The sequence below is a fragment of the Lagenorhynchus albirostris genome, chromosome 16, assembly GCF_949774975.1.
Source record: "Lagenorhynchus albirostris chromosome 16, mLagAlb1.1, whole genome shotgun sequence".
Classification (NCBI taxonomy): domain Eukaryota; kingdom Metazoa; phylum Chordata; class Mammalia; order Artiodactyla; family Delphinidae; genus Lagenorhynchus; species Lagenorhynchus albirostris.
In genome coordinates this window covers 76215365-76237552 of record NC_083110.1, presented here as the reverse complement: position 1 = coordinate 76237552, position 22188 = coordinate 76215365, and the positions used below count along the sequence as shown (strand labels likewise).

General features: G+C 47.7%; 1 protein-coding gene across 5 annotated transcripts in view; it reads left to right on the top strand.

Moving 5' to 3' along the window:
* CHST15 (carbohydrate sulfotransferase 15) overlaps window positions 1–22188 on the top strand; it is a 98902-nt gene that overhangs the window by 15900 nt on the left and 60814 nt on the right. For 2 of the 5 annotated variants that reach the window (XR_009535996.1, XM_060125906.1), the window contains exon 1: window positions 15944–16183. The exons of 2 other annotated variants lie outside the window; for them this stretch is intronic. The gene's annotated coding sequence lies outside the window, so the exon portion shown is untranslated. Of the gene's footprint in view, window positions 1–15443; window positions 15467–15943; window positions 16184–22188 lie in introns of those variants that run through there. One more of the 5 variants, XM_060125907.1, reaches the window with a different exon arrangement.

Genomic DNA, 22188 nt, shown 5'->3' with positions numbered 1-22188 from the left:
CCTACTGTCTGACAGCTCAGCTTGGAGAAGAGTACAAAACCCTTCTAGATTTTGTGTGTGTGCGTGTGTATGTGTGTGTCTAAAGCCAGTGATTTTTCACTGCAGAATATTAAAGGCTGACAAAATCCAGCACCTCGCAATGGTTAACGTGTGTCTCTGTAACCCTGTGCCTCGGTCCCTAGAGGGCCAGCTCCATCCTATCTTGGCTTTCATCTCTGGTGTCCACTGCTTGGGCTCTGCCCTCCCAGCTGAGTGGAAGGCCTCTGGAGAGGTCCAGGATCTCAGGACCACTGTAGGTCACCCTCGACCTTTCCCAGCCCTGGAGAGAGAGCCAGTGTGCAAAGTCGGGGGTGGGAGGGGGCGGACAGCGCATCTTGGCGAGGAAACAGACTCCAGCGCCTGAAGCATCCCTCCTCTGGAGCAAGTGGCTGCAGGGCTTGGAAGGCCCAGTTCTTCTTTGTGTTAAGTCTTTGTTCTCTCCCGCGTGTGGAGCTGGGACTTGCACAGGCTCAGCGGGTGCCTCTTTCCACTTAGAAGCCGGTGGAGAAGCGGGAAGTAGCATCCAGGGCTGCCTGCCAAAGAGACGGGAGGTTCCAGCAGAGGAGAGCCGGGACTTGCAGGTTTTAAATTGGAACCGGTGATCTTGAATGAGGATTAAAGTTATTTTTTATTGGGGGAGGAGCTTGGGGGTTGCTCTGCTCAGAATTCCTAAGGAAAGCTCTTCAGAGGCATGTCTCGGGGGAGTTACTGGGGACTGCCACTGGATTCCCCGCCTTTTGTTCTCAGTTTGTACAGAGGTCTCCGGGGGTGTGAGATCAAAGGGAGCCGGGATGCTGTGCTCTCCTTTCATTGTCTCAAGCTGATGGGTCTGAATGGGGCTGTGATGCTTGAAGGAAGAAAGAAACCGTCTTTTATACATCTCCTGGCTGGGGAGAGACTGCTGGTCAGGAATCGGGTGGTTCTGGAGGCCATAGCTGCCCTTGCTGAGCCCAAGACTGTCTGTGGTACCTGGGTGTCCGGAATCAGGTCCTCCCTTTCAAGGCTACACTCAGCCAGCACTTAACTTACTCAGGAAATGACAAGTTATAGTACCTTGGTGTGCAGACGAAAGCTGGTTTTATTTATTTTCCCTGTGAAGACATCTGAAATCATTGTTTTTATTTTGAAAAGAAAAATAATAGGAAAAAAACCTATAATATTTTTATTACCTGGTGCGGGAGTCTTAGATAACTTAAATAATATGTTGGGTTTAAATTAAGCTATTGGGGAAAAAATCTTGTTGCATAAACCAAAAGAGAGAGAGAGAGAGAGAAACATGAAAAGATGAATGTGCGAACAACCTCTCCCCTCTGCAAAACCTCACAAACACCGAAGCGGCTGGGATCTTGTCTGTGGTGTCCACCCACTGTGTCCCGTGCCTAGGCCAGCTGCACTGAGTGGAACCTGTTAATGAATGAATGAATCAGGTGCTGGATCCCTGTTCTGGCCTGCGAGTTGGCCTTCTTGGACAATGTCCTCAAATGGAAGGAAACTGTAAAGATACAAGAAAATAATACTATCATGTTTGAGACACTGTGGTCAGTGATTAACCCAAGTCAGTCTCCCCTCCGGCCCTGAGGGGTAGATAAAGCTCAGAGAGGTTTGGTAACTTGCCCAGGGTCAACCAGCTGGCAGTGGCTGGGCTGAGATTTGATTCTAGGACTTGCCCCACGGCTGCACACCACTCTTTCTACAGGAGATGTCAAGGAGAGGGAGAAATAAGAGGGATGGACAGCCACGTGTTGGGAAAGCCTTGGTGTCCCCACTCTGAGCCTTAACCCACAGATGGACACAGACAAGGAAATAAACATCGGCGGCTGGGAGCCGGTGGTGGCTAAGACATGCCCGGTCCCTGCCCTCATGGAGCTTGGGTTCTATTGGGTGGACGAGGTATAAAAACAGAGTCAAATGATTATTTAAGTTCAACTGTGATGGGTGCCGGGGGAGACGAGGGGGGCAGGGGTGATATGTGAGCGTGCCTGTTGGTGCATTGAGCCAGCGTGACCAGGGAGGCGTCAGAGAGTTCCAGGGAATGATGGAGGAAACTTGGAGGAGAGTGGGGCACCAAGGAAGCTCTGAGCCCAGAGGGGAGGGAGGGAAGGTTCTAGAAGGCCTCCTGGAGGGGCAGAGTCTGTGATGTTGGGTGAGTGACAGGGGTGGTCGTGGTGAGCTCGAGGCACATGCATCCCAGGGAGGTGCCAGGACCTGGGGTTCTTCCTCTTCAAGGTTCAGAATGTGGGGACTTCCCTGGCTGTCCAGTGTTAGGGCTCCATGCTTCCACTGCACGGGGCATGGGTTTGATCCCTGGTCAGGGAACTAAGATCCCACAGCCGCGCAGTGCAGCTAAAAAAAAAAAAAAGTTGAGAATGTGGTGGGCTTCTGGTTCCTGGGCACTAGATTGATTCCAACCCTCCCCAGGCTCAAAGAGCGAGTTCCCTTCCCTGGGGGCCCAGCAGGAAAGCTTGGGTTTACTGTTGATCTAGCAGCTTCTGCCCCTTTTAAGCCCGCACTTTAGACCTCACGCCTGCCGGGGTGTGCCCGGCCTGCAGGTGGCTGCCGAGCTGAGCTGGCCGCGAGCTGAGCTGGCCACGTGACGTGGCCTGGAAGGACCGGGGTTTGTCGGCCTCCTTGCCAAGTCCACCCTGGATGGAGCCCTTTAAGACCCTGGAAACCCTTCGAACCTGGGAACTGGAGGTCATTATCCTCTGGACTGTGAGCTGGGTCGTAGAACCAGCCCTGAGTGGCTATGAGCGGAGGTGACTTTGGTTTGGTGCCTCTGAAAGGAGAAGGGGGTCAATCTGATGGGAGGACGTTGCCCTTTGCAAGGCCAGAGAGCTGGATTGCACGCATGCGGGTGCCTTCACGCCCACGTCAACTTGCCTGCGTGCCCTTTGCTGCTTTCTTGGCTTCTTATTGGGGCAGAAACCTACCACCGTCCATTCTAACTCTCTTTTCTTTATGAACGTTTTCCCCCCATGGTGTGTAACAGACCTAATTAGAGAGCACCTACCAAATGCTTACAGCTCGGTGCATTTGCATAAACAGAACCCACCTGTGCAACCGGCACCTTGGTCAAGTGTGTCAACAGCACCCCAGAAGCCCCTGGTCAGGGGAGATCACCTTCCTGATCCCCACGGCCTCTGCTGGTTTCGCCTGTTCTTTGTACTTTATATAAACAGAACAATGTGGAATGTTCTCTTTTGTGTCCAGTTTCTTGCACTCAGTACTACGTTTGTGAGATTCTTTCCTGGTATTGCGTGTGGCTTTAGTGTGGCCTTACAGCGGGGGCTCTGAGCACCCTAATTCTAGTACCTGCCTTTGATCAGCGTTGGGATTGTTTCTGTTGGGCACATACCTAGGAGCAGAATTGCTGGTCTTTGGGAATCAGTGTGCTCAGCGGCAGTAGATGTGGCTAGTTTTCCAAGCTGTTGTATCAAATACGATTCCCACCAGCAGTATGTGAGTCTCCTGAAAGATGAAATAAGAGCCTGGAAAAAACATGCCGTGGGACTGACTCCCGTTTACCCCCTGCTCCCCGCTCCAAAACACCCCAGAGGATAACTGCTGATTATTCCTCAGGTTTGCATTGAATGGGTAAACTGGGAACTGAGCAGAGAATCCCTACGATGCCCCAGAGAGATGTCCATCCCTCCTGGGGTTCTGCACCCCAAGGTCATGTTTCACTTGGAGCCAGTCTTTGTGCCTGAACGTGGGAATGGGGATTTGTTGGTGTCTGGGAAGAGCCCAGAATCCAGCATTTAGTCACTGCCCTTTGGGGTGTCTGCTTGCATTGAAGTGGAGCCTCCAGGCTGATCTTTGAGATGAAAGTGGCTGGCCTGGGGTTCCTCCCTCCTGGAGCAGGGGAAGGGGGAAGGGGCTACCACCACTCAGAAAGATTTTATTGCAAATCAATCCAGTCCCAGAACCAACTGGTTCTGCACACTCCCTCCTTTTGTGTAGCCTGACGGGTCAGATTTTCCCACCCCATGTTCAAGGTGGGGAAAGAGCTTTTCCTTCCCCCAAGGCTGATGGTCAGGCTGACTGGGGGTCCAGAGGAGTGAGAAGAGGCAGCTGACATTTCCTGAGCGTCCCTGTGTGTTGACAAGAGCTGTGGGCATAGGCATGTTGGTGTCTCTGATACGCACAGGAAACTCAAGGAGAAAAGACTCTGTCCCTGAGTGCAGGGCCAGCCCTGGCTGAGTTCCAAGGTGCATGGGCTGCCCAGGCTCCATCAGATTCCCGACTCACACAATGGCCGTGGCTGGATAAGGGAGTATTGGAAAGAAGGAAAATCTGTGGCCATTGGCTTGAGGCTTAAAAGTCACCTGGGGTGATTGCCCACCTACCTCCCCCTGCCTGCAGTAGATTCTGAAGATCTGGGGCAGGGGTGGAAGCTGTGTGGTTTTGTTTTTTTTTTACATCTTTATTGGAGTCTAATTGCTTTACGATGGTGTGTTAGTTTCTGCTGTATAACAAAGTGAACCAGCTGTACATATACATATATCCCCATGTCTCCTCCCTCTTGCAGAAGCTGTGTTTTATCTAGTACCCTAGGAGTCTTACATCAATTTTGGGAAACAGCGATTTCCCAGTGCCTTTTGTTGGGAGGCCAGGTAAGGAGAGGAATGAAGGAAGTAAGAAACAGACCTCACCCTCAAGAAGCTCCCTGTCCTGAGCAGTAGAAATTTCTGGGACAGTGGAGATCCTCTGTATCCATGCTGCCTGGGCTGGTAACATGAGCCACGTGTGGCCAGTGGGCACTTGAAATGTGACTAGTTTCGATTCCACCGAGGAACCGAAATTTTGAATTGCATTTACTTTTAGTTAATTTAAATTTAAAAACATATACGCAGTTCAGTTATTGGAAGACTTTTAAGAATGTTTGGAGCATCTTGGGCATGTACCTCTCCATTTTCAACTGTAAATTTTATAAAATCTGTATACAGATCAAGTACTTCCAATGAAAATTTAGCATCCAAGTTGAGATGTGCTATAAGGAGAAAGTACAGGACTTCCCTGGTGGCACAGTGGTTAAGAATCCACCTGTCAATGCAGGGGACACGGGTTCAAGCCCTGGTCCGGGAAGTTCCCACATGCCGCGGAGCAACTAAGCCCGTGCGCCACAACTACCGAGACTGTGCTCTAGAGCCCACAAGCCCCAACTACTGAGCCGGCATGCCACAACTACTGAAGCCACCACAATGAGAAGCCTGCACACCGCGATGAAGAGTAACCCTCGCTCGCTGCAACTAGAGAAAGCCCGTGTGCAGCAACGAAGACCCAACACAGCCAAAAATAAATAAATAAATAAAGGTAGATAAATAGATAAATAAAAATAGATAAATAAAAAAAGAAAGTACACACTGCATTTTGAAGACTTAGCATGAAAAAAAATAATGTAAGCTGCATAGCACAGGGAGATCAGCTCGGTGCTTTGTGTCCACCTAGAGAGGTGGGATAAGGAGGGTGGGAGGGAGACGCAAGAGGGAGGAGATATGGGGATATAGGTATATGTATAGCTGATTCACTTTGTTACACAGCAGAAACTAACACACCATCGTAAAGCAATTATACTCCAATAAAGATGTTAAAAAATAATGTAAACTACATCATTAATAACTGTTACACTGTATACACGTTGAAATGATAATACTTTGGATATATTGGGTTGAATAAAATATATGGAAATGAACTTCATATGGAACCTTTACACTCGGGTGTGAGGCTCGTGTTCTCTCTCTTGGGCACCGCTGCTCTGGGCATTCTCCCCTTCCCTCCTGGGATTTGAGCCAGAGGACCAGGGAACAGGAGACGATGAGCGACGCCCCTCCTGTCCCCCCACTGTTTCGCTCATCTGGGTGTGGGGTTTCGGGTTGATGACACCCCTGGCCTCAAGGGTGCCTTGTCCAGCAAGAGGGGGAGCTGTCCGGGGGCTCTGTCCTTCCTGCCACTTCTCTCTGGTGGTGCCTTTAGAAGTGAGCATCTGCTCTGATGCTTCTGACTAGGAAGAAAGTCTTAGCACATGAATGAGCCCACCTGCAATGCCGTCACGCGTGGATGGGCCACGACCAGCCACCAGCCAAGCTGAGAAGTTTGCCTTGACTTTTAAATTCAATTTAACCTAAATCTCTACTCCAACGGGATGGAGAGCCCCTCCAAACTCTAAGCTACAGAAATGTGGTCCAGGAAGTGAATCCGATTTCATTTCTGCCTCCCTCCTCGCCCCACCCCCATTTCTGGGGGACAGTGGGAGTTCCCGGAGGGAGTCCTGTGGAAGTGTGGTGGGTGGTGATGTGGAGATGAGCACATTATTCTGTCAGCAGCTCGTATTCACCCCTGGCACTCAGCCCATCTGACATTTGTCTTCTTTGTGGGATTCCAGATGCTTCTACCACTGGCCTGCAGGCTCCGCTGGGCATGGCCTTGTTCAGTTCACTGCTGTGTCCCTGGCTCTGCACTGGGGCCCGGCACATCGTAGGGGTTGAATGAACTTTGTTGACTAGGTTAACTTGGACCGTACTGTCTTCATCTGAGGGTCAAATATGGTCTTTAGGGGGGGCTTCCCTGGTGGCTCAGTGGTTGAGAGTCCGCCTGCTGGTGCAGGGGACACGGGTTTGTGCCCCGGTCCGGGAAGATCCCACATGCCGCAGAGCGGCTGGGCCCATGAGTCACGGCCGCTGGGCCTGCGCGTCCGGAGCCTGTGCTCCGCAACGGGAGAGGCCACAACAGTGAGAGGCCCGCGTACCTCAAAAAAAAAAGAAAAAAAAATATGGTCTTTAGGGGTCAGGGGATTGGAGTGTACCTCAGTGGATGGGCGCGGGATGTGGAGGTGGTTAGGAACTTTGGGTCTACCTTGTGTTTAGTCTAAAACTCCAAGTGCAGGGTCTTCTTCTCTTTTAAAAACTGTTTATTGGTTGACACCATAACTTTTATGCAGAGAAAAGAGAACTCTCCCTGTCTGTACAGACCTTTCCTTTCTAGCAAGCCCTCCCTCCACCGTGGTCTGCTGTCTTGCTCTGACAGCACCCTGGGTGACACCAGTATTTTCATGTGGTCCCTGGAAACAGGTGGGGCCACGTGGCCAGAGTCCAACGGCTGACGGGGGTACAGCCGGAGCTTAGATGCGGGGAACGCCCATCTTGGGGTGACTTCTTCATAATTGTTATAGCCCACACTTAATGCGACCTCATGCATAAATCCTGGTTGATCAGACCCTAGGGAAACAGGAAATGTCAAAGTCAAGACCGAGAGAGAGAAATCTGTGCTCCTCAGCGGGGAGGATGGGGTCTGGTTAGGCAGGGATGAGCTGGTGGGTTGGGGAGGGCCTCAGGCTGGCCTCTGTGCTCAGGTGTCCCTTGGTGGGAGCTCGTGCCAGGACGCTGGTCTTGGTGTATCGGCCCTCTGCTCTGCCTCACGTGTTCAAAGGCAGTGACTCAAATTTCTACAACCTGAAGCCGTAAACTCATGAGTCGTGCGGTCCTGTTGGTCTCTGGGGAAATACCCGGCTCCCTCGCCCTCTCAGCCCTCCCCCGGCCGCAGGTCCTGCACCCTGCTTGTTTGCGTTTCTCCTTCCATCACAGTGTGAGGTGGGGCACCCTTCAGCTTGCCAGAGACTCCCCCGCCCAACTCCCGAGGACCAGCCCTCGTGACTCCTGCAAGGTCACACCCTCTGCACCACAGATGGTGTCTGAAGACTGCAGGGATGAACTTGAACTTCACAAGACTGTTGCATTTCTTGGCTGTATTTATGGTTTGTGTGGCCTTGATTTGTGCTAGAGCTAAACTTGCAGGATTCAGTTGAACCCGGTTCTCCATGTATGTAGGAGTACCATGGGATGTGGGGAAGCAAGTAAGTGTTGGTTTGGGGAGTGTGCACCTTCGCCCCCGGGGAGCCCGAATTTCAAACTCACTGCCTCCATGGGAGGGGCCTGTGGGGCACGATGCTGAGCTGGATGCAGGGACAAGGGACATCTTCTCACCACTGAGAGGCAGAGTCCTCACCCTGACTGGTCGTGTCTACTCACATCTGCCCGCGGCTTAGCCCAGAGAGGGGCGTGTTCAGACCTGTTCAGACACTTTCTTCCTAGCTTGCATTATCTCCTTGCTCTGCCGTCCTTGTGGGCTTGGGGCCCCAAATACCATCAGACCTAACATTTAAAATAAAAGCGATCCTGTTTTTATTGTTTGAATTTATGTTTCTTATTAAATGGAATTTATGTTTCTTGCGAATGCTTTGCAGTTATTCACAAGATAAGGTCTTTTTAAAAGAATAACTGTTTTCTCTTTCTGATTTTTTTTTTTTGTATTTAAGAGTAAGGCTATCGAGGCAGGTGGTATGAAAGCAGAATTTTTAGTAAAAGCGAAGCAATTCTTTTTCAACAGGCTTAGCAGACATTAAAATGTATGTGCTTTGATCTTCTTTTTCTAGATTAGAATATGAAGGATCAGTTGTTGCAACAGACAACAAAGTAACTCGTTTCTGATACCTTTCAGCGAGCTGGCATTCTAGAAGAGGCCAGCATGAAACATGCAACTGTGTGACACAGACCAGACCAAAGACATACCGACATGTTCACTAAACACAGACCCTCAAAGCAGGTGGTAATAGGAATAATAGTGAGCACCTACGGGGTAGCAGGCTTCCTGCTCAGCGCTTTCCATGGCTCATCGCAGCCCTTCCCACAGTTGTGTTAGGCTAGACATTATCATCATCATCCTGTTTTATCAGATGGGGAACTGGAGTGTGCTTGGGGTCAGGCCGTGGAGCCAGGATGAGGACCCTGGCCACCTGGATGCCCCCCGTGCTCGTAGCCACCAGCCTGCTCCCCAGGAACTGCTCACGAGTGGCAACTAGCCTCCACCACCGCCTGGGCTCTGCCTCTGACCCCCAGGGAAGGTGAGGTCTGGAGGCAGCTATTCCTGGAATTAGCCATATGCTCAGTTTTTGGCCTCAGTTATTTCACTAATTGAGGCAAAGGTTCTGGGAGTTTTGACGTTAAGTAACTGGATAATTGCCTCCATACGTCATTTTCATTTTACATGTTTGGACACACCTTTTATGAAATTTGAAAACCCAGCTCTACTTGGGGAAACGATATTGCCTTATATTTCTAACTTTGTTAGCCCAAAGTAGTTGCTGGATTACGCTTCCAGTTATAAGTTTAATTGCCCAACACATAACCTCCTGCAAATGCCCTGTTTGTTAAAAGTCAACTTGCTTTGGGGCAGGTTCCCTGACCTTTCCTTACCTGGGAAATGAAGACTTTTAAAAAGATGATCTCTCAGGGGCCTGGCTTTGGTTCTGAGGTTCTGTTCTGGTGGCTTCTATGCCTAACTGGATTGCAGGTCTTAAGAGGGCAGGAGGGAAGTCTGCCCTTTCTTTCATCCCTCCTCAAGGCCCAGCACTGATGACTGAACAGATGGGTCAGGACAAGTCTGAAGATGCCAGTGGTTTCACTGAATGATGTGAATGTAAATTACCGGCCAGAAATATCCAAAGAAGATAAATATCTAAGAGCTTCACGCTACCTTTGACATTTTTTCCCTAATTTCTTCTTTGAGATCCCCAAAGAGAATTTTAAAGAGACTTCAAGAATGCTGCTTGCAAGAGTCCTGACACATGATCGTATCCCCGGAATAAGTGCAGAACGTGACGTGTGGGGTGCTGTTGTCACATCACTAGGGAGTGAGGTCTGCATACCCACTGATGCTTTGAGAAGCCCAGCCAGTTACTCTGGGATGTGCAGACAGCTCCTCTGCTCTGGCTACAAGCCACCTTTTGGGTCAGATCTGAGTGAGAGTGGGGATGAATGGGGCAAGAGGAGGTTGAAGCCCTGGTACGTGCTCACACAATCCTGCTGTCACCAAAAGGCCCTGCCTGGTCCCAGAAAGCTGTGAGGGGACCAGAAGGGGACCCGGGAGCGGCAGCCCTGAGAAGGGACTGCCACTGTGTCGACACACCCCTCTGGGAGGGAGGTGATTGGCAGTCCAGGTAGGCGTGCCCCCTCCTCCCCAAGTTGAAATGCCTCCATCTCCTTTCCATTGTAAAGTGAATGCTACTGGCCATGCATAGGGAAAAGCATCTTTGGAGTCTGTTCATAATCATTCATTTCTGCTCAAGGTTTTCTGCAAAAAAGGGTGTGAAAACCTCAGAAGAACTGAGTTAACCAAAGACGGTCCAGCAATGTTATAAACTGTTTTGTCATCAGAAAGTGAAAATAATCCCAGGGTAAGAACATTCAGAAAAAAAAAAGTCAGCCCAGATTGCTTTGTGAGAACGTAAACTTGTTTCTTGCAGCCAATTTCATAGGAGGAGGAGTGGGTGAGGGCTGGAAACAGAGGCAGAAGCAGTGACAGACCTATTGAGGGTTCACTAAAGAGGCTCCGGAAGCGTCCGTCCTAACCTGCTGGAACAGAACTGGTTGACACTTAAACTTTTCCAGCCCTGGAACTCTGTAATGCCATGAATAATTATTTTAACCTAAAAATCTGGTTTCTCCCACCCATAAAAACCAGTAAATCCTTCAAGTTAATGAAGAACTCATTTAATTACATAGTAATTGGTATTTTTATCTCTTTTAAATATAGATGGGGGGAAAGTACCTGAGGAGACAAAAAAAAAAAAAAAAAAAAAAAAGAAAAAAGAGAAGGAAAAAAGAAGGGAGAAAGGTAATTTGGATGTTTAGTCGATTCTGAGTACTTGATGTTTTTGAAACATTGCCAGATTTCCTTTACAGGAAAGGAATAAAAATGATCCAAAAGGAGGAGGGAATTTTTTTTTTTCCTTTTGTTCCGAGCTCAGTCCTGGGGTTTTGTGGCATGTGCTGAGAAGCCGGGTAGACTGAGCGCGTTCAGAAATTTGCCCGAAGGGGTTGTAAGAACTGAAAATGAGTAAAAACAAAACAAAATGGAAAAAAAAAAAAGGAAAAAACACAAAACATCCTGCCACAGATAAGAATCATGTAATTTGCTAAGACATAGCATTTTGATGTTTTCTTGTGGATGAAAGCTAATTTAGAAAGGCAGGGAGGTACACTTGTGGTTTGGGGGAGTGAGATCCCGTTCCGGGCCCTTGGAGGCCCTTGCTTCTGCTCTAGCAGAACCGGGGGCGGGTGGAGGCAGCTCTGTGGGTGTCAGAGCCCGGGGCCGGCCCACCAGACAGTCCCAGCATGGAAACCAGTGCCAGCTACAGGCTTGAGAGATGCCAGGAAATGGGTTTTCAGTGCCATAGGGACTAATTCCAGAGAGGCAGACTTCAAAAACCTGCAGAATTTAAAGTCCTGTTTTGAACATGACCCCCCCCTTTCCCATCATTGGGAATTCTCTGTTTATGACTGTGCTATATTTGTGTAAGTGTTACCTGTTTCCTGTCTGCCTTTCTAATTTCCTTTTTTAGGAAATATTTATTAAAGTCAACAGAAGAGACACTCTTGCCTTCATGGAGCTTATAGCCCAGTGGTCAAGGCAGATATCAGCCCAGTAAGCACACATGAAGATGAGAAGTAGAAGGGGTTTGGCGGTTGAGGGCAGGGGCTGACTTGGTCTGGGGGCTGGGGAGGGGGGAGCTTGACTGACATCTGAACGGAGAGCGGGAGTTCATAGGTCAAGCAGACCAGTATTGGTGGTGATGGTGGCCATCCAGGGAGGCTGGGGGATGCAGATGGAGACAGAGAAACAGAGGCTGTGGGATAACAATAGCCGGAGGAGCAGAGGGAGCACCCGTGCGGGGCCCAGTCCCACTTCTTTCCTTGGGTGGTGAATGTCCCCATTCACAGCGAGGCAGCTGACTGGGGCTCGGAGTTTAGGTGGCCTGCAGGTGAGGCGGCCGGCCCAAGGTCACCTAGTTGGGCAGCTGTTTCAGGACCTTGTGGTGTAAGAGCCATCGAGTCAGGCGTGTTTCTGCTCTGCTCGCCATGTGTCCCCGTGGACACCATGTCCAGTGCTCGTTTGGCGGCTCCATGGCCTCTGCTGGGCCCGGGAAGGATGGGCACGTCGTCACATGGGCACTCGGATTGTGTCGGGAGAAGTTCTTATCGACTCTGAGCTGACTCTAGGTCTGAACATCTATGTGCTTTGGCCAAATATTTATCTGAACCAACCAGAGCAGTTCTTGACAGAAAATCAGCTACGGGGATTTTTTTTTTGGCCATTTTTAAAAATTTGAGACTTTTTTAGTCCAGGAAGAAGTCTGCTCTCTGCAAACAAGTCCCAACCTTCGGAATGAGGCCTGAACGCTTTCCAGATCTTTCTGGAAAAGATTCCACTCTTCCGGGGTTAATTCCAAGAGGTTACTTGTTTACGTAGCACCACTGAGTTCTCAGGGCAGCTCGTGCAGCCCAGCTGTCTGCTTTTATACCGAGTATTGCTTGCTCTCCTGTCCCCACTCTGCTTTACCTCGTTGCAGAAGGAGGCTAGTCCTCTCCATCAGCAGGGCAGCTGTGGAGGGCTCTGTTGAAGCAGCATCTTAGCGGACTCCAGGGAAACATGGTTATTCTTGGAGAGCATGCCTTTGTTATAATGTTTATTGAATGTCCACCTCTCCAGCTTCAAGTATCAAAACTTGGAGAGATGTTTTTTGAAAGAAATCATACCCCACCAAACACTTTGAACGCCTCTACTTAATGGAGAAGAGAAAAGAACTCCTTTTCGACAGACTGATCTGTGTTTAGCGTCTTGGGTGATATGTCTGTCAATAAATACTTACTTGATCTATTTATTTTACAGAGGTTGGGAATCTGGATTTCAGATTTGAGTGGGGTTATCAGAAACTGGGTCTCTTTTCTAAAAGTGTCAAGGAAGTTATTAGAAGGAGAGTTTGAAACTACCATTTTAAATGATTTATTTATTGAATACCAAGGAGTTTTATTTTGCAATTATTTTAACTGGTACGACTGCATATATTTTGGTTGCCGTTTACTTTTTTTTAAAAGGTTATGTTCCATTTATAGTTATAAAATATTGGCTAAAACAACCATTTTTTTAATTATTTTTTTCTCTGGGTCTTTCCTTGCATCCCAAATCTAGTTCTTGGCTTCGGGTGTCCTGGTGGGACCAGCGTGTTTGTCGCCGTGTCACTGCAGAACAGGGCCTATTTCAGTCAGTCTCGATCAGACGTTGCTGACACACAGCTTTTGCAACTTTCCTTCTTCCTATTTTGCATCCAGCCTTGGCTGGGTCTTTGTACCCCGGGTGAGAGTCCGTACTGCGGGGCTGAGATCCTGTCTGCAGAGATGGGAGGGACAGAAGGAAGAGAAATGGGGGAGGTGGTGGTGGTTGGTTGCTGTTTATGGAGTTTAGGGTTGGGGGTTGGTGTTGGCAGCACTGTAGAGGCATTTTGCACGGGCCATCCCGTTTGATCCGCACAGCTCCCTGGCGGTAGGTAGCACCACATTGTCTCCATTAGACAGATGAGCAAACTGAGGCACAGAAGTGTAATGTGGTCTGCACAAGGGCACACAGCAACCAGATGGGCAGGGGTATGTGTGTGTGTGTGTGTGTGTGTGTGTGTGTGTGTGTGTGTTCACATACTTCTGGGGTATGGACTTTCATCTTTGGTCCCTACCACCACGCTTCTCTTTCCATGGGGGCAACGTGCCAATTCCCTGTGTAGCCGTGTGAAGCAGGATCCTGTGTCAAAAGATTTAGAGGCTCATTTGGCCTTAGCAAACAGTCATGAGAAATTGTCATCTAGGGTCCCACTGTCCTTTTTGCGTGTTGTCCCTTGGTACTCTTTTGGAATGTGCATGTTTATAGACATGGATGCCCACTCTGGGGAATTCTGTGGTCGGCTCCAGGATTTTCATGGCTGTGGCAGAGAGGGCAAGGGAGATGTTCCTCCTGGACTCACTCCCAGGCATGTCATTCTTAGTTCGATGGGAACTGGATTTTTTTTTTTTATATACTTTTTTTTTTTTTTTTTTTTTTTTGCGGTACGCGGACCTCTCACTGCTGTGGCCTCTCCCGTTGCGGAGCACAGACTCCGGACGCGCAGGCTCAGCGGCCGTGGTTCACGGACCCAGCCACTCCGTGGCATGCGGGATCCTCCCGGACCGGGGCACGAACCCATGTCCCCTGCATCGGCAGGCGGACTCTCAACCACTGCACCACCAGGGAAGCCCGGGAACTGGATTTTTTTTACAACAGTCAAGCATTATAGTATATCCGGTGGGGGGGATATTAATGCAGAGATAACTTGAGAAGTGAGGGGATAAAGTGGGGCTTGGATGTAACTTCCCATTTGGCAGTTTGCATAGACCCTTTCCGTGCCATGACACCTTGCCTCGTATAGCCCTGCAGCCTCATTGTCACCCCTTGTGCCACCGGATCTGCAGAGAGAGGCAAGAGTGCACCCATTTTCAACAGATGAGGAAACTGAGGTTCAGAGATGGGAACTCGTGTCCTGGGGAGCTTGGCCCAGCCCATTTTCTTTTCTTTAGCTTTCTTTTTTTTTTTAACATCTTTATTGGACTATAATTGCTTTACATTGTTGTGTTAGTTTCTGCTGTATAACAAACTGAATCAGCTATACATATACATATATCCCCATATCCCCTTCCTCTTGCGTCTCCCTCCCACCGTCCCTATCCCACCCCTCTAGGTGGTCACAAAGCACTGACCAGCCCATTTTCTATTTGCCATTCCTGTTTGTCAGTATTTATTATCATTATTTCATCTTTCTCATTTTCGTGGTTATAAAAGTAATACACTATGTAAGTAAAGTTGGAAGCAAGGTGTTTGGAAACTGTAATGTGCATGTGGGTCCCACCCTCCCTGCGGGGAGGGGCAGTTTGGGCTTCAGCTTGTGTTATTTTTCTAAATTTATTTATTTATTTATTTATTTTTGGCTGTGTTGGGTCTTGGTTGCTGCACGTGGGCTTTCTCTAGTTGTGGCAAGGGGGGCTACTCTTGCAGTGCACGGGCTTCTCATTGTGGTAGCTTCTCGTTGCAGAGCACGGGCTCTAGGTGCGCAGGCTCGGTAGTTGGGGCGCACAGGCTTAGTTGCTCCACGGCATGTGAGATCTTCCTGGACCAGGGCTCGAACCCATGTCCCCTGCATTGGCTGGCGGATTCTTAACCACTGTGCCACCAGGGAAGTCCCTCAGCTTGTGTTTAAATCCAGATCTGCCACTTACTTGCTGTGTGATTTAGGACAAGCCACTTTGCTGCCCAGAGCCTCAGTTTTCTTACCTGCAAAATGGAGCAATTGCATCTACTTTTAGCATCGCCTCAAAGTCGGGGTAGATGAGAGGCAGCATAGTGCCTGCCGTGGAACAAGTGTTCAGTTCTTGTTAGTTCTCCCCCCCCCCACCCCACCCCGGCCCTGTATCAGTGCTTCTCAAACTCACCTCCAGGAGACCCTGAAGGCAGAAGATAATGAATTCTCACTGGAGTGCCCTAGGCTGCCGGCAAGCAGCTTGCATACACCTAAGTAAGCTGCAACATTGTAGATTTTGTGTCACTTAGTTCTGTATCTGAGCATAACAATTTAAAAACAATGTTTCAAATGCTTAAATATTTTAAAGGTGGAAGCTTCAAACTGTCTTGTAGCTTCCTGGAGTACCTCTGCACAGCCCTGGGGGGTGGCACACACCTCCCCACAGCCCTGGGGTCTACACACCCAAGCTGGTGTCGGTGCTGGAGTTGCTGTCCTTGCCTCTTGCCACACCTCGTGAGAGCTAGACCTGTCTGTGGGTAGACAGTGGATGTCCTGGAGAAATCCCATGTTACCCTCACCTTGTTCTAAAACCCTCCAGGGGACACTGCAGTTCAGTCAGATGGCTCACTTTTTCCATCCAAAAGACATAAATTCCAAAGAAGTGTTTTCAGGCGGTTCTTCTTGTTCAAGGGTTAACCAGATTCTTATTTTGCTTATCTTTGGAAATAAAACAATGTTTAAAACTATTCAGATCAGCAAGGCCATCTGGTGGGGAGTGTGCAGCTGCTCCCCATTCATTGTGCCGCCTCTAATGTATTCATTGTAGGTCCCTCGTACAGCTGCGAAATCATTATTCGCAGTTGGTTTTGAACAGTGAGCTCCGTGTCTGGGCAAGACCTGTCTCCTCCGCCCGTCCTGAAGGACATTTGGATTGGTCATCTTCCGATGTTTGGCAGCCTCCTCACTCTTCCTGACGTCACATCAAAGCAGGTGAGAGGGTTCTGGGCACCCAAGTGAGGGGGGGCAGAGCCCCTTGCTCCTTTTGGCCCTAATACTTAGTCTCTGCATTATACTTAGAACCACTTCTCCTTTTCATTCATTTTCCTATTTGTTAAGGAAGAATTGTTGGAAGGCAGCTAGAATCTACCTCTCATCTTTGTGGTCTAGTTACACAAGAGCCAAAAGGACACACTAGTCTGAAAATGTGTGACTTCCCCCCACCCCAGTAGTTAAGGTTTTTTGTTGCAGATGTTTGAATCCTTGAAAGTGTGCAAAAAGAATAATAAGAGAATTTATCAGATACCTGTGTTCCTGAGATCACTGGACTCTGTGATGATGTGTCGTACTTTGAGAAAACGAGGATGAGGGTCTAAGCGGTGCTGGGGTTTGCTTATGGTCACATGGCTGGTTAGTAGGTGTGGCAGGTGGTCCACCCAGGCCTTCTGATCCCCAGGCTCGCTCTCTGTCCTATACTCTGAGTCATGGGGGTGGCGGGGAGGAGGTGTATAGAATTCAATTCATCTGTAAAATGGGAGTACTAATTGGGCTTTCCTTTAGATTATCATGAAGTATAGACAGGATTCTGCATATAAATCCCAGCCTGGTGTCTGGACACCAGAAGGCCTTCAATAAATGTAGCTCATGTCACTTTTATTGTTGTCACTAAGTGGCAAGAGCCCTGTCCTGGATTTCTGCCAAGAGTTTGCTCCTTCGCTCATTAGTTTAAGAACTATTCAGGGAGCACCCGCCCCTGTGCCAGGCATGGTTGATGTACAAGGAAATCTAGTACCTACACTGATTTGATTTCAGGCTGAGCATCACTGACCCTGTCCTTGTAGAGCTGACAGTCCAGTCGGACAGTCCCCAGCTCCAGCCACACCTCCTTGCCTGGGAGACAGGGTGGCCGGTGGGCTGGGTGAAAGCTGACCTTGCTGCTCTTTGAGCCTCGAGTTCTAAGCAGGTTTCTCCCGGAGCTGCCATCTTACATAATGGTGTGGTATGGGGAAGGATCGTAGGCTTTGCAGCCAAACAGACCTGTGGTTGGAGTTTGGTTCTGCCGCTGGCTGGCCATGGGGTTCCGGGGACGTTTTTAACCCTGTGGTGCCTCAGTTTCCTGCATTTAACTTGGGGGTCGCAGTGCTGACCTCAGAGGGTTGCCATCAAGAAAGGACCTTGCGTGGTGCTTCTGTGCGTGGCGGGCTGGATCAACATTTGTCACCTTCTCTTTTCACCATCCCTGGAGTCACTTAAAACCCTAAACTGGGCCCGTGTTTCGAAGTATACATCCTCGTCTGCACAGAGAGTGATATTTCATTTCTAATTTCAAATGTCTTCAAACAGACTGCACATTGCTTCCTTGACATGCTTTACGTTATAGGACTGTCCTTGCTTTCTTGCCGAGAGCCATGTAGGTGGGTGGGTTTCACAGCAACCTGGTAAGCTTGTCTCAAGTAGGTTCTACTCTAATGGAAAACCACCGCCGTAGGTGTACAGGCTTGAGTGGAAGATCAAGTACCTAAATCCAGCACCAATGTACATTACAGTTACTACTGGAAATAATAAAATGAGTGGTTAGAAATAGTTTCTCCTCCCGTTTGCTTTCAGAAAAAAAGTTGTCGGTTGTGTCACAAAGACCTTTAGAATCTCGTGCCCACTGAGATTGCTGGGTGACCGTGCAAAGTGAACGTAGTGGCAGCCTCTTGTTCACCCTGCCGCTGGTCGTTCTGTGCATTTTAGAGAGACTGGGGCACTGTCTGGGTGTCATCCATACATCTGGTGGTTGCACGAGGGTGCTGGAGCAGGTTACCCTATGGGAGAGTGAGCCATCCCAGGGGATATTAAAAGGATCCCATTTGCCCTTCCGCCTTCAGCTGTCGGATATCCCGTGGGTCAATGAGGCGGCTCCATTGTTAGGGTACATTTTGAACCAGCGCTGGTTTCCCAGCTCTGCAGATGCTCAGGGGCTGGTGGGCTTTGGGGCTGCCCTTGAAAGGGATCTATGATTCTGAGTGTGGGCTTTCTTCTGGAGCCTTTGGAGCCCTTGTTCTGGAGTTAGATGGGATGTTAACAGAGGACCTGGGTTGTGCATTTTTCATATTTGTAGCTTCAACAAACACAGTGCCCGGCACACCGTGGGTGCTTGATAAACGTGTGCTCACCGGTGTGGGCTACTAATAAGGAAAGTGCACTGTGTGTTTGGGGGTTAATTGTCCAGCTTTTTTGCCTAGCATAAGGCAAGTACTGCGCCCGCTTTTCAGTGCTGGCTGCAAAATTGTTGGCTTCTTAGCAGCCGGAAGACATCATAGATGATGATACTGGGTTTTTATTAGGGAGTAGTTAATTGCAAATCATCCACTCAGGAGTGTTAGGGCTGAAAGAGGTAGTCCCGACTCCATATTTTACGTACAAGGTACAGGTTCAGAGATGCAGTGACTTGTCCAGGGTTGCCAGCCAGGTGAACGTCAGGTCTGGATGGGGACCACGCTTGGGAATCTCAGTTCCGGGGCCACACCCCGTGGCGCGCTGCCTTGTTGGAGACAGATGATCACTGAGAGGGGGGTAAGCTTTTCCCAGGGTACACCCACAGCTGTTCCAGGCTCTCCAGGGCTCCCCACCCTGGTTATTGAGGCACCTGAATGATCCCAGTCAGCTCTGCTTTTTAACATCTTGTTTCTACTATAAAACTTCACTGTTATTCCTGCATCTGTGTGCCTGCCTGTAGCTGCCACCTGCCTCTTTTCACTCATTACTTCAGATTAGTTGCAGACAGGAAAATGAGACATCTATGCTAGAACTATATATACACTGAAAGCAGGTAGCCTGGAATGAAGGTCTGAGGGCCTCTCCTATAATAATACACATCATTTATTGTGGCTTGGTGTGTGCTAGGTGCCGGGTTAAGCATTTTTCTGTATATTATCTCATTTCCTCTTCACATCCATGCTGGGAGGAGATAGTTTTATTCCCATTTTACAGATGAGGAAGTAAAGTCACGGAATGGTGAAGTTAGTTACCTGAGATCATAAAGCTGGCACAGACTTGAGTCGGATTGAAATGCAAGCCTGCCTGAGACCTTGGGCAGGCTGACTCCTGTAAGGCTTTGCTATGACCGCCCAGAGAACGTTTTTGCTACATCCCAACTTTCTACCGAGTTGCAAATCACTTGGTTCCCTAGGCCAGATGCAGAGGAGGAGCTGGCTGCAGATTTGTGGAGAATTGGTCTCAGAGAAAATGCCTGTTTCTTAAAGATATATTTTATGTAATGAAATAAGAGTTTAGAATGTGTCTTCTAGACTGTAAAACATGTGAAGTGGTCATGACTCACAAATAAAATGTTGATGATGAACTTAATGTCAAGTATGTTTTTAAAACTTTAAAAAACTGCCTGTGTTTTGTATGACACACATTTTGAGTGAGCCAGGAAGATCCTGCAGGTCACAGTTTGAGAATCCCTGTTTTAGACAAAGCAGGCAGAAGGTGTCTTAGTCATCAGGAAAGACGAAATCTGGCAAGGAAACCATGAGCACAGGATGCAGGAAGGGCTTGCTCAAGGAGAGGAGCAAGGAGGAAATTATAGTGACTCTAAAAATAGGCAGGGAGGAAGGTTCTTCATCAGGGACTGGGGAAAATGTGGTCAGTCATCTGATAACTAAAACATAACAGCTGTGGTTCTTGTAAATACACATTTTGCCAGAAAATAACCTGATGTGTGACATTTGGGTAGTTTTGTCTTGATTTGGGAACAGCTGCCATCTGGGTTTCCAGCTTTATTTTGGCATATCTGCTTCTGGTGTTAGCCAAAGCATCCTTCAAGGCCACAGCATTGGTTCAGTTGATTCACTGGGTCTTTGGATGAATTGCTTTGCCCTGAATTGCTCACTTTACTCAGATAAAGACACTTTTTGGAACTCTTAAATGTATAATTATACCAGCTTAATTTAGTAACATCTATTGTTTGTAACCTATAGAAGAGTGTATCAGTTAACTTTTTTTTTTTTTGAGTTAAGCGATTCTTTTAAATTTAATCATTTTGGTTGATAATAAAGCTTACACTTGTTCTTCCCTTAATAGGAACAGAAAATAACCACCCACTATCAGTCCTATATTATCCAGTAACATCTTAAAGATTAACCAAATCTCCCTACATTTTTTTCTTTTTTTTTTAAATAAGGTTTTTTTTTAACATCTTAATTAGAGTATAATTGCTTTACAATGGTGTGTTAGTTTCTGCTGTATAACAAAGTGAATCAGCTATACATATGCATATATCCCCGTAGCCCCTCCCTCTTGCGTCTCCCTCCCTCCCTCCCATCCCTCCCCTCTAGGTGGTCAAAAAGCACAGAGCTGATCTCCCTGTGCTATGTGGCTGCTTCCTACTAGCTATCTATTTTACATTTGGTAGTGTATATATGTCCATGCCACTCTCTCACTTTGTCTCCCAGCTTACCCTCCCCCTCCCCATGTTCTCAAGTCCATTCTCTACGTCTGTGTCTTTATTCCTGTCCTGCCCCTAGGTTCATCAGAACCTTTTTTTTTTTAGATTCCATATATATGTGTTAGCACATGGTATTTGTTTTTCTCTTTCTGACTTAACTTCACTCTGTATGACAGTCTCTAGGTCCATCCACCTCACTACAAATAACTCAATTTCATTTCTTTTTATGGCTGAGTAATATTCCATTGTATATACGTGCCACATCTTCTTTACCCATTCATCTGTCGATGGACACTTAGGTTGCTTCCATGTCCTGGCTATTGTAAATAGAGCTGCAATGAACGTTGTGGTACATGACTCTTTTTGAATTATGGTTTTCTCAGGGTATATACCCAGTAGTGGGATTGCTGGGTCGTATGGCAGTTCAGTTCTATTTTTAGTTTTTTAAGGAACCTCCATCCTGTTCTCCATAGTGGCTGTATCAATTTACATTCCCACCAACAGTGCAAGAGGGTTCCCTTTTCTCCACACCCTCTCCAGCATTTGTTGTTTGTAGATTTTTTGATGACGGCCATTCTGACTGGTATGAGGTGATACCTCATTGTAGTTTTGATTTGCATTTCTCTAATGATTAGTGATGTTGAGCATCCTTTCATGTGTTTGTTGGCCATCTGTATGTCTTCTTTGGAGAAATGTCTATTTAGGTCTTCTGCCCCTTTTTGGATTGGGTTGTTTGTTTTTTTGATATTGAGCTGCATGAGCTGCTTATATATTTTAGAGATTAATCCTTTGTCAGTTGCTTCATTTGCAAATATTTTCTCCGATTCTGAGGGTTGTCTTTTTGTCTTGTTTATGTTTTCCTTTGCTTTGCAAAAGCTTTTAAGTTTCATTAGGTCCCATTTGTTTATTTTCATTTTTATTTCCATTTCTCTAGGAGGAGGGTCAAAAAGGATCTTGCTGTGATTTATGTCATAGAGTGTTCTGCCTATGTTCCCCTCTAAGAGTTTTATAGTGTCTGGCCTTACATTTAGGTCTTTAATCCAGTTTGAGTTTATTTTTGTGTATCGTGTTAGGGAGTGTTCTAATTTCATTCTTTTACATGTAACTGTCTGGTTTTCCCAGCACAACTTATTGAAGAGGCTGTCTTTTCTCCATTGTATATTCTCACCTCCTTTATCAAAGATGAGGTGACCATACGTGCGTGGGCTTATCTCTGGGCTTTCTATCCTGTTCCATTGATCTATATTTCTGTTTTTGTCCCAGTACCATACTGTCTTGATTACTATAGCTTTGTAGTATAGTCTGAAGTCCAGGAGCCTGATTCCTCCGGCTCCATTTTTCTTTCTCAAGATTGCTTTGGCTATTCGAGGTCTTTTGTGTTTCCATACAAACTGTGAAATTTTTTGTTCTAGTTCTGTGAAAAATGCCATTGGTAGTTTGATAGGGATTGCACTGAATCTGTAGATTGCTTTGGGTAGTATAGTCATTTTCACAATATTGATTCTTCAAATCCAGGAACATGGTATATTTCTCCATCTATTTGTATCAACTTTAATTTCTT